General features: G+C 35.2%; 1 protein-coding gene across 2 annotated transcripts in view; it reads right to left on the bottom strand.

Annotated features, from left to right (window-relative positions):
* MPP7 (MAGUK p55 scaffold protein 7) overlaps nucleotides 1-11595 on the bottom strand; it is a 148306-nt gene that overhangs the window by 16278 nt on the left and 120433 nt on the right. The window lies entirely within an intron of this gene.

The raw sequence follows: 11595 nt of genomic DNA, 5'->3' as shown, positions 1-11595 counted from the left end.
ACATTTCATAGGACAGTAAACACGTGTAAACTTTTGGTGACCCCACATTTTTCAGCAATATGTTTTCATAAACTTGTAAAAGCACTTATGTTTAGGTGTTTGAGAAGTAATCATATTACAATTTCTTCTTCAAAGGCAGTATCTGGCAAATTCAAAACCCAGTTCTGCAAATACTTAGAACCAGATCTGAAGCAAAATCCTATAAAGCTTTGTTACAGGCTTAGCATTTTGCACACCCACAGTCCCACTTAGCATAAGTCTTTGCAGAACCTGGATCACAAAGCATGTTAACCTACTTATTTTGCTGATGTGAGTCCCTATACCCACGTGAATTTACAATACATACATAAATACAAAAAAAAAGGAAATTTTGTTTTGAGAATCCAGAGATGTTGACCAATCATATTCAAAATATGAATAAGTAAAATCAAAATTGATGAATGGGGAAAAGAGCTAACAGCCACAGAAAAGGACAACACCATTTTTAAGAGCTACCGTATGTCTAGACTGAGAAGGAGGTGGACTGAGATAAAGCAGTGACCAAAATATAAGATAGGAAAACATAATGAAATAGATAGAATTATGCTATTTTATTCCTTAAAAAAAAAAAAAAAAAAAGCACACTAACACTGACGTGATTGCAGTGAGAAAAGCTTTGTCAAAGTGTTGATAACTGTAAGCAGGTACAACCATGAGTCCAGGAGATCCTGTCTACGGTAGGGTGAAAGTCCATTATGATGCTACATAATCACAGGTAACTGTATATGCAATTACATAAAGGAAAGTTAACAGTAATATTAGCAATACAGACGTGAAAAGGGGTTATAAATTTCCTGAGGTCTCATCTAAAAGGCTTCAGGTTAAAAAACTGCCCTAAAAGCTAGTTAATTGTTCCAGAAAATTGAGCTCCATGCCTCTGAGCCATGTCTCATAGCACATTTACCAACAGCTTCTTAACCTCAGCTTAAATGCTGAGATGTGAAATATTTTGGAAAAATACCCTTTTTGCAAAATTTTCATGATCAATTCAGTTTCTACTGTTAGGTTTTAATATGATGATTTATTTATAACTCATTCTTCTTTCTTCCACCCACTTCATTCAGATTTCAAAACCAAACTACCAGGACATGGGTTACTGGAGAATATTCAATCTTTCCTCTAATAGGAGAACAAAACTGCGTGGTATTTTCTTTTGTGGGGGAAAAAAATAAAAAATAAAGAATAAAAATACAAGAATGTTTTTGGTGCAATCTTTAGGCTGATTTGTCCCTTGTCACTTTTACGGGCTACATACAAAGCATCACCAAGACTCCAGTGATGTGGTTCCACTGCTAACATGAGCTTCCTTGATTAAAACATATGACATTTCTTAGATTGAAACTAACTGGCAAGATGAAATTAGTAGTATTTTCCTTTGCTTTTAGAAGTTTCAACAGCAAGTTTACCTATAGGTTACAGAAAACTATTACATTAATTAAAAAGAACACACAAATATGGGGGTGAGAGGTAACAAAGGCAGTTTCCAGTATAACTGATTTCTCTGCAGCATGGTTGTGAAAGCACCCTGTAAAATGACTGAATAGGAAAACCCTGTGGTATGGGGACTGCTTTCTTACCTTAAGACAATTGTCAATTTGAAAGTTCTTCCTCAGAGCACATCTGAAAAGCCCCAAGAAAGTTTGCTCTAAGTAGCTTTCAAATCCAAGGAAAATGCAGAGTACAGACAGAAGGGATGAGCCTGTTTCAAATAGATCCCACATTTTTATGATACTGCTACTGCGTTCCTGGAAACACGCCTCTCCCTCTCTCACATCTGCCATTATACATCCACACATATGTGGCTTAACTTTACTATGACCTTCAGAAGCTATTTTCTAAATAAGTGCTAATAAATGTTTTCTATCGAACTCTGCATATATGATTACATTAGATGCTGGGCAGCTATGACTGTGCAGAAAGATTAAGCTGACTGAAACAACGCTGTGCTTGCAAGAAATGAATACCTCTATGAACAAGCAAAAAAAAAATCCTGCTTATTTTTGCATCTTTTGCAATTTAGGAAAGATGAAAACCAAACTCCATAAATTTAAATTATCAATAGAGCATTATTAGAAATATAGTGGTGAGAATCACCATGGAAAAACAAAAGCAAGACTGAGATACAATAGAAAAATGAAGTTTCTGTAAAAGGATTAAGCTTAAAAGTAAACTTCTACAAGAGAACAGAGGGAAAAAGAATTGCTAGCCCAGGATATTTGATAAAATAAAATTCAGTGAATGTGAAAGGAGTCACAACCTATACTGTCTGCAGAATATGGATATCAGCAGAAATTAACCTTAGCTGCCAAGTATGCAGGCTATAAAATAAAAGGGGAAAATTCTGTCACCACAGCAACATAAAACTCTGGACATTAAGAAGCTTGCAGCAGGGCACTGGTTTCAGCTCTGTGACGAGAAGCTTACTGAACATGCTAACCCATAAAGCACCCCTGGAATGTAACAGGTTTGGTGAAATAGGAACAGCCGCCGGGAAGAAAATATGAAGAACAAATGTTCTCCAGCTACAGAAGTCTCCAAACACTTCTCAACATGAAAAAAAATCAGAAGCTGCTACTAATAAACTTAATTAAGGTCCAACGACAATCCAAGGAAAACTACTCATATCTTTAAGAATAAGAAAAAGAATGAAAAAAATAAAAGGCTGTTTATTCTTTTAATCACTAGCAATACACATCCTTACATTTGCATAGGGAAATCCACTTGGATTTCAGAATCCAAACTGAAAACTGTCAATGCGCATACACATCCTGTACCCCCTGAAATATTTTTAAAAGATGCCAATGTAAAATGCTGTGTTTCTTTAGATTTAGTAATAAAATTCAAAAGAAGTGAACAAAGGATTGTGATTACATTCAATGAATGTAAATTCAAATATGTTCATGAAATTAGAAAGCTAATTTCTCAAATTCAGAGAAGCTACCCTAACAGGAACTATTATAATTTAAATCCATCTTTGCTCCACGAATTCACCAGTAAGGCTCCAGAATCCTATAAAGCACTTAAATGTGCTCTGTTCATTTTCATTCTTTAAAACAAGAGCTAAAGTATGTGCCTAAATTATGAATATCCTTTGATGAATTTAGTTTAATCTTACATAACTTTTAGTGAAAAAATGGTATTTGTAAATGAATTTACATGTACTTTTAGTATTCATATTGCCAACAAAAATAATTATAGTACCATGGTCGTTACCAAAGTTTGTAAGAAAATGCTTTAAAATATTGTAATATTTTATTAGATATTTCTGGATATTTTTTCCCCTTCAAAATATTGCGATTTTTTACACTCGCTCGTATCCTGAGTATTTCTATTGTTACACAGGAACTGCACAAACACAGAGCAGACTTTGTACTCTGCCTGCTTCTGGACTGATTCCCAGCTTGCACATTTAGACAGGGTTAATAAAAATTTAGATTATGTCTGGATTTTTAAGACAAAATTGAGAATAGTAAACAGATGATATTCATCTATATTTACTGTATGTTCATAAAGGTTCAAGTAATGTAACTAGAATTTAAGGTTGGCAAAGACGAACTCCTAATGTTCTCCCCAGCAATTTCTCAGGAAATTAAGGCAGAAACACACAATACAAGAGTGTAATTTAAGTATTAGGAACTGGTGAAAAATCATGAAATTTATTTGAGCCACTTTAGAGGGGAGTGTTCAAATTAATAGTAGGATAACCCTGGGCATAAAAGATCAGAACCCAAAAGGTAGAGAAATCATGCTTTCTTAAAGCTGTCTTTTCTATTGGTTGCTCTTCATGACCACCTCGTGTGCATCTGAAGTACAAACCCTTTCAGAGGAGTTCCAATACTCAGAGGACATCCTGGTTTAGACTGAAATGTGAACACATACACAGAGCCCTAAACCCATAACAAGCCATGAAATTGAATTAAAAACAAGAATTAAAGATAGAATTGTTGCAGTTCACTTGATGTGATTACACGCTATTAAAATGAGGATGAAACCTGACTTACTCTTTTTGATTTTAGGAAGTTGCCAGTGCATCTGTACTTTGAAAACCTGTTCTAAAATTTTGACATGCAAAAAGATATAGCATGCTTCAACCCAGCTGATGCTAACCGTTCATATGTGTGAATATTAGCTGCTGTGAATGCAAGGTGATACAGCTCAGCTCCTTCATTACTGGTTAAACTAATTCAGACTGCCTTGTTCTTGTAATGGGTTATGACGCACTGACAGGCATCCTGAACTCGTTGGGGTGACCCAAGTCCTTCGGTGGCAACATTTCAGGTTTTGTTTCCAGTTTAGTATGTTTAATCAAGACTTTATGCTGTAAAACTGAAGACTTGCCTAGAAATTCAGTTATGTAGTAAGCAAGGAGAGCCACAAATGTCTATCATCTTTCAATAGCATATATATTCAGAAAAATGGGATACTCAGGATTCATGCCAAAAAACAGTACTGCAGAACGCAGGCAGACATTCAGATCATGCTGTTTTCAGCATCAGACAAATTCACAGATAGGGAGCCTGCTGCTTTTGGGGGAGTGAAGAGCTCTGAGAAACCTCTAATTTCTAAACCAAGTATCTAATTATTTACAATCAATGAATATACTTGTGTGCCTACCCCAAGATTGATCCTAGCCTTAGACACATCTTTTTTCTCCCTGCTGTTCTGTCTCCCAGCCCTCATCTCTGTCACCTTACTTCCAGTGGCACAGACCCAGCACGAGAAGGCCAAAGGACCGCCAGTGGACTGATGGCAGCTCTCCAGCGTGTGGAAGCTCTCAAAAGATAAAACCACTGTCTGCACTGTACAGTAGATCTCCAGGAATTTTTGTAAAGTTTTTGCCTAAGTTAACTGGACATCATCTTGAATTTTTGTTCAATAGCTTCTTCCTCAAGACATCTCCTTCCTAGATGACTGAGCCATTCGGTACCTGCTGACCCCAGTGTTTCATGGAATGGGCAACAGCACGAAGGCAATGGATTCTGCTTTGTTGCTGTCCTCCTCAAATACAGCAGCAGCCCACTAAGACCTGACTGCAAAACCACGATAGTCTGACCTTCAGCATTGCAACCAGAAGGAAAAGATGTGGAAAAAAAGAACTTTTTGTCTTCAAAGAGAAGATTTGATAACAAAACTTTAGTTTATCTGGAATTACATCCAAAGCTCCATTTTCAAGTATACTTCAACCTCTCAATACAACTGCAATTTAATGTTAATATAGTTCATATACTAACAAGCTTAACAGTTAATTTTCAGCACAATCAGATGACCATTAGTTACACAAATGCATGATAAAATCGTACTCCACTAAGCTTTTGCAAAGAGGTCAAAGTCCTTTCAGGTGGATAGCTTGTCTGTTCCTGGTGCCATTCATATACCACGTTTACAAACAGCACACTACAATATGAAAACCATCTCTGATTTACTGTCCTGGTCTAAGGTGTTTCAGCGAGCTCGATTGCTTGGATGTACCAAAGCACTTTGACATGTTTCTTCCCACTCCTCTTGTAGTAGGAGGATGAAAGCCTTGGGAAAAGGGCTGGTTGCCACAAAATCCACGCCAGTCAGTCTTCAGCTGGCAGGAATTCTGGACGGTTTCAACTGAAATATTTTCACATAGCTTTTAAAATGGCACAAATTAAAAAAGTTGAAACATATTATGGAACATTCACCTTATTTAAATGTTACTTTTGTTTGAAATTCGGAATGCTGAAGCTGAAGCCAAGGGACTCCTTCCCCTCCGCTTCCCCCCTCTCCACAATGATACATTGAGCTCAGACTAGCTTTAAAGCTAAATTTAAGCCATTGAGTTATTAGGACTTATTTTATTTTGTAATGTGGAAAAAGAACCCGTGCCTGCAAATTTGCTTTGTACTCTCACTCAGTCCTTCCAAAATTGTTAGACAGACAAGTACAAAGAAAGAAAAGGTAAGCAAACCTCGGATAAAACCTCGAAAGCGTGTCTTTAAAGTCTTAAACTTTTCATGATATTGTAACCTTATTGTTACATTAAACACATTGCTGAGTTAATATACCTAAAAAGTCAGTATTTTTCCCAAATTTATATATATATTTTTATTTAAACTTAAAATCAGTACAGCGTTTTAGTAGCTTATGATTAACCAGATACTGGCATACTACACTGCACAAATCCTTTATGTCAAATCCAATGAGCCATTTTCAAAACCTTAGTTTTCATGCTTTTCTCATGCACAGAACAGACACTTGTATGCAGATTACCCCCGAAAGCAAAGTGGACACAGCAGTTCCAGGGAAAAGAAGCTGAAAGAAAGAAAGAAAGAAATTGTCTTTTGTAACCAATTGCTCACCTAGATAGGATCCACTGTTGTGACCAGCACATTCAGCATCTTCTGGACGAAGGGTAAAAGCATACAGAATAAGAGCCAAGAAATAAAGCAGAATAGTTAGAAGCCCAGCAAAAAATACAGAAGAAAGTACTTAAAAATGACAACTGTACAAAGCATAGCATCAGAAAGCCTTCAATAAGCCACTTTCTTAAAAACATAAAACAACATTTATTGTTTTATATTTTAACTGGAGATATTCTGGGACTTTGCAGCATGCACACTGATCTTTTTACCTTTTCAAGCAAAAAATTTGATGACGGCGAACATTCTGAGAAGGATTCTAACACTGTATTATTCACACTTTATCAGTTAATAGAAAATAGGATGCCACTTAAAAGAAACCAAAATGTATTTGATGTAAATCAAGCTTTTTTCGTAAATTACACATTATCAGACTTTAGCTTTAAGTTTTGGCTCACTGGATTAGACAGAAAGGTTTTTGATCAAAAACACATCCTCTCATTTGATATAAAATAACTATAATGTATATTTTTACATGCCAGAGGCCCTTTGATCAAAAATATGAGCTACAATTTCTAATGCCTTTATAAACAAAGGCCTCTTAAGTTTAAAAAAAAAAATTACAAGAGATCAGCTGCTATTACTTTAACATATGCTGCAAGCATAACAGTAACCGGCTACACTCAGAGGGAAAACAGTAAAGATGATACTACATGGATGAACTTTTTACCGTCTCAGAGAAATACTTCTTTGGTATTAATTAGAAATGCAAGACTTCTCATGGCCATGTAATTAAGTCAGAACCACCTCCTTCCAACCCAGCCCACCCAAGTTCTGCTACTACAACTTTATGACACTCCTCTTCTATGCATATCTTACAACAGTTCAAAAAAGAGAGAAAAGAGTTTAAAACAATAATCCAAGTTAAGGAGCTTTTCATGAAGCAACTAGGAATATTTTGGTATTTTTTATCTACTTCTAAAATGATTCAGTGTATTTGGTGGCAATATAGAAGCAATATATATATATAACATCTCTTAGAAACATTGGACTATATTCAATTTAATTCTAAACACATGTTCTCTAAATAAAATTATTGGGCTATGCAGGGAAACTTTTGTACATGTACCTTCAATTTCCTCTGAGAAGCACAAAGGAAAAATAGGAAAGGAAATCATTAAATGGAGTGAAAGCATAACTTAAGAAAGAAAAGTTAAATCTAAGAAGAAAAATGCACCTACCACACTCAACCGCTTCCTCATCTTAGAACAGCCAAAAAAACAAAGTATTATTGTTTAATACTTCATAAATAGGAAAAAAATGTAGCTATGTAAGCTACTCTAAAATTCTCTTGATAGCACCTATTATATTGAGGTATATACCAACATACCAGCAACTGAGTTCAACTTACATGTTTAACTACACTCAAAGACAGAAAGGGACCTAAAAAGACATTGAAATATCATGTGTGCTGCATGTTTCCTGCATGAGATTCTTCTGTTATTTATTTGGTAGCAGTGTCCTTACCCAGTTCTTACAGATGATTTCTTTTGTATTAAACGCTGAGTTTGTTAATCCCATTGTATCAGTCTTAACCCAGAACTTCTAAGAATCACTACCATGAATGTGATCTCAGTATTTTTCTGCATTTACAGTAACAGTTGCTACTGCCCTTAGAGCTGTGTTTTGCACTTTTTTTTGTATGTTTTTGAATGTCTATTGCTGTAGCTGAAAAAAAAGCTGAAAGAATTTCTGTACTCTGTTTATGAATTATTTCTCTGACACTATGCCACTATAATAGACTTGACTTTCTGTTTACCCACAGCAAATCAATACGTTTCTGCCTCCTTGACAGGGGAAAATTAATATTTTTACAATCATTTTTGGGCTTGCACAGAAAAACAACATATATAAATATATATAATGGATTTTGGTTCACAGAGACATTACATATTGAGGTCTAGATTTATAGAGAGTTTACAATCTAGATCTTATTAAAATTTCCTTTGAAATCTGGATAAATATGTCTAAAATATTAAATATTTTTTAGAGTTTCCATGAAGCGTGTCTTCTTTCGGAACATGGAGAAATTATTCAAGAGGTATTTTAAAATCCATCGTGCATAGCGGATGTTTCAAGTAAAGGCTAAAAAGTCTCCTGCCTGTATGAATAAAGAGTTTTCCCATTTCATCCCATGAAATAGGTACAAAAGTCTTTTCTGTTGGGGGAAGAATATAGTTTTGCAGAATCATTTCTTGATACTTCTTTTTTTTTTTTTTGAGGACTTATTTAAAAAAAATGTATTAATTTGGAAGATTTCTGATCATATTTACAACGTATTTCTAAACTCAAGGTGACTACATGGCTTCAGTAGGCTGGACCAGGAGAGTTCTGTATGTACACACAGGTATGCACTTGCACAACCCCACCTGCACATATGGGAAAAGGTGGAGCTACAGCAGCTCAGCTAAGCTAAGAACTGCTGAAAAGAACCCAGGGTTTTGGTAAGAAAGGGAATGGTCTTAATTCATTGATTTAATGCATCATTTAATGCAAAAGTATACATTAAAGATGTTAGGATTCTCAAGTGAGCCAGGTGATACCACAGATCAGAAGCCACTATGTCTAAAAGCTGAGATTTAATGCTCAGATGAAGTGGAGTTTTCAATTTTTGTTGTTGTTGTTATGAATTTTCCATCTTAATACTGCTCTTGGCTTTCTTGGGCTACTCCTAAGGACAAATCTAACAGTATATAATGAAAAAATGTGGGAAATAAGTGGATCTTCATAGCTTAATACAGCTATGAAACAGTCATCACCATGTAGCTCCCAATCTGAATTTTACCAGGAGTTTTACTAGGACTGTTGTCTGTCCCTACTAAAGGCAGACGTTATTTGCCAGTAATTGTCCTATTAGGATTCACCACTAACTAATTCAGCTCTATGTGCGTGAATCAATTGTATGCATGCAGCAGATATTTGCAGAGACATGCCAAAAGCTCCGGAGTTTAGAGGTACAGAAAAAGTTGGGGTAAATCTTCTCAGGCCAATATGGTTTTGTTGAACTGAAGTGGGGTAGGAATGGAAACAGAGATGTTTATCTGAAAGGAAAAAATAAGAGACTAAAAGAGGACAGAAAACAAGGAGGAAATCTGATGGGAAATAAGAAAAATGACAAAATGAAAAAAAAAACAAACAAACAAACAAACACAGGGCAACACAGAATAAATAAAACTGAGAAAATAAGAAATTACTTAAGAGTATGATAAGGGAAAGGAGTTACAAAGAAAATAGTTGTGGAATAGGAATGAAACAACAGTGAAGTACCAAAATAGATAGAGATGGTAAAAAAGAAATAGGAAACACAAGCACAATGAAAGCTTAGGAAGTAGGTGTTTTTATTCATTTTAGAAAGATTTCAGGATAGCCAATATGCTACACTGTGACAATGCAAACCACTAGTACATACATTTTATTTTCGTATGTATTTTAACTGAAATTTATTTAGATTTGATTTTGGGGGCCTCACCTAAACTACAGTTCAGCACCAGATTAAAATTGTAAACTCTTGCTGACTTCCAACAATATTTCCATCAAATAATCTTATTTGAATGTTTCTCAGGCTAAAGTTAGATCCAACAGCTCCACTCACATTACATAATCCCTGAAATTCTATTTCACTCTAGTAAGCAAGAAATTGTGATATACAATAATCTGCATTACAATGAGTATTTTAAACACTTTTTTTTTTTTTTTTTTTTTTTAGTGTAGAACAGCCCCACATATCGATGGACATTTATACTGTTTTGCATCCTACAGGGTTCTATAGATCAAACAATACACACATGTTCATCTTATAGAAAATTTAAGGTGATCTAATTTAATCCTCTCACAACATCCCCAGATAACAGTATCTCTAGAATTTGGAACATGTAGAAGGATAGTCTTGTGGTGAAGGACAGAGCAAGTTTATGGTAGCCACTTCCACTTCTGTCTCATGTGACCTTGATTCAAATGTCATCCAGCTGCAGGTTTCCTTAATTTCTGTGGTAGTAGGAAGTTAGTATTTGTAAGGACAGAAGACTTCTGAACAAAGATGCTAATTTAACTCTAAAGGTCTGGTGTATTTTTTGTTTTTACTCCTCTAACTACTTGCAGGTGGGCAATTAAGTATCAAACATGAACACAGAAAAATACTGAGAAGAAAGGCATCGTTAATCTCGTGCAGCAATTATAACAGGCAAAAGAGTCCTACAATACATTTATCCTAAATGTTTGGTCTTCAAGTACAAGTGGTACAAAGCCTTCGTTCTTTCAGCCTGTTTAAATTCTTTTGTAGGCAGTACGTGATCTTCAATTCACAAGACACTCATCTCTGGATAAAGTGGGTTACATCTTGTTTGAATGAACACCATTTGGCTGCAGTTACATATTTCCTCTTGCTCATACAATGCCAATCACATATGGTAAATCAAAATTGAAAGTAAAATAGAATTTAAGGCCTAGAAAAACTAAATAATGATGACTTTGCCACAGTAAGTATTAACATTTCGCATTAAATATACATAACAAATGTATTTTCAAGGAAAAGACATCTCTGAACAGCTCTGTCTTAGATGCTTCATACATAAACATATTTATATATAAATATACACACAGGGCACAGATATACATATATACATATGCATGCACTGCATAGGTTAACAGAAGTTACAGGCTACACTAGTATAAAATATAAAGTTGCCACTAATTTTCATACCAGACACAACACATATATGAGAATACAACTGCTATGAAAGCAAAATTATGCTGAAAGGATAAAATATCTTGGCTGATTATTGTAGTTCATAACTGCAGAACAATAACTAAATTATTTGGTTGTTATTTGAAGAAAAATACTTTTTTTTTCCCTCAGAAAAACAACAGGTGATCAATGTTTTATCTACAGATAAGCTACAAACACTGGAATTATGATGTTTGTTGGCAGTGACTATTTCAGTTAGAATATGATTAGTCTTTGTATTCAAGTTAGCAGGCTGGGAACAATTAAATACATTAATTCTTCCCTGTGCTGAGTCTCTTGGCACTCCTTGGCCTGGATGCAGTGGCAGGAGAACTCACGGAGCCAACTTTGGCTACAAAGCTGTGCCCAAGTTAAGATGAGCTCATAAAGCCAGGAATGCCGTTCAGAATAGCTCAGGAATACCAGAGAAGCAGACTTCATCAGAGC

The sequence above is a fragment of the Aythya marila genome, assembly GCF_965140915.1.
Source record: "Aythya marila genome assembly, chromosome: 2".
Taxonomy (NCBI): Eukaryota; Metazoa; Chordata; class Aves; order Anseriformes; family Anatidae; genus Aythya; species Aythya marila.
This window is presented reverse-complemented; position numbering and strand designations above follow the sequence as displayed.